We start from the raw sequence: 765 nt of genomic DNA, 5'->3' as shown, positions 1-765 counted from the left end.
CTTTGAGTGCTTATTAGACGTACGCGATCAACGCTACTTAGAATTTGTCTTGAAAACAAGACGGCTAGTAGTTTACTGCTATTAGCTTTTGCAAAACAACATTTTTCTTGATGTAATTTACTATAATTACGATTTGCAAAGAAATAACGAACTTGCCAAACAAAAGACGCCGTGAACGATCATAGACCACAAAATTTCCACCTTTTTGACTTAATTATTTAGTAGTCTATGATTATTAGACCCCAATCTACACTATCAACCAGAGACATGCTACCTAAACAAGATTGTGCACTGAGACACCAAAAACGAGCCTATTGAGATAGCGCTAAATTGGAGTGTGTCCCTTTCTATTAGGGTGACAACACGATTTGATAATGTAAGACATTTGACGGATTATATGAGAATAGGAGAGGATGAATCATCATGATAACCCATCGCCGCCCACTACTGAGCACGGGTCTCTTCTCAGAATGATAAAGGTTTAGGCCATAGTCTGCCGCGCTGTAGTTATAAAAGTAGAGCAATTCAATTTTTTTTTGTTCTGCGAAAAAGTACCAGTCATGTTAAGTATGGGTACCTATAATATAGGTAAGTAAAATTATTTTGTATAATCTGGTGCATGTGTTTAGGTCCTAAACAGTTTTAGGAAGTTCGTAAACAAGGCATACTTTTGGGAAAATTGATGGTACAGCGTTTCTTTTAAAAAAAAATCAGTGCACACGAAGCCGTAGCAAAATCTTCCGCTTTAAAATGCATTCCGCAAAC

This window comes from Maniola jurtina, chromosome W (genome assembly GCF_905333055.1).
Source record: "Maniola jurtina chromosome W, ilManJurt1.1, whole genome shotgun sequence".
Taxonomy (NCBI): domain Eukaryota; kingdom Metazoa; phylum Arthropoda; class Insecta; order Lepidoptera; family Nymphalidae; genus Maniola; species Maniola jurtina.
This window is presented reverse-complemented; position numbering follows the sequence as displayed.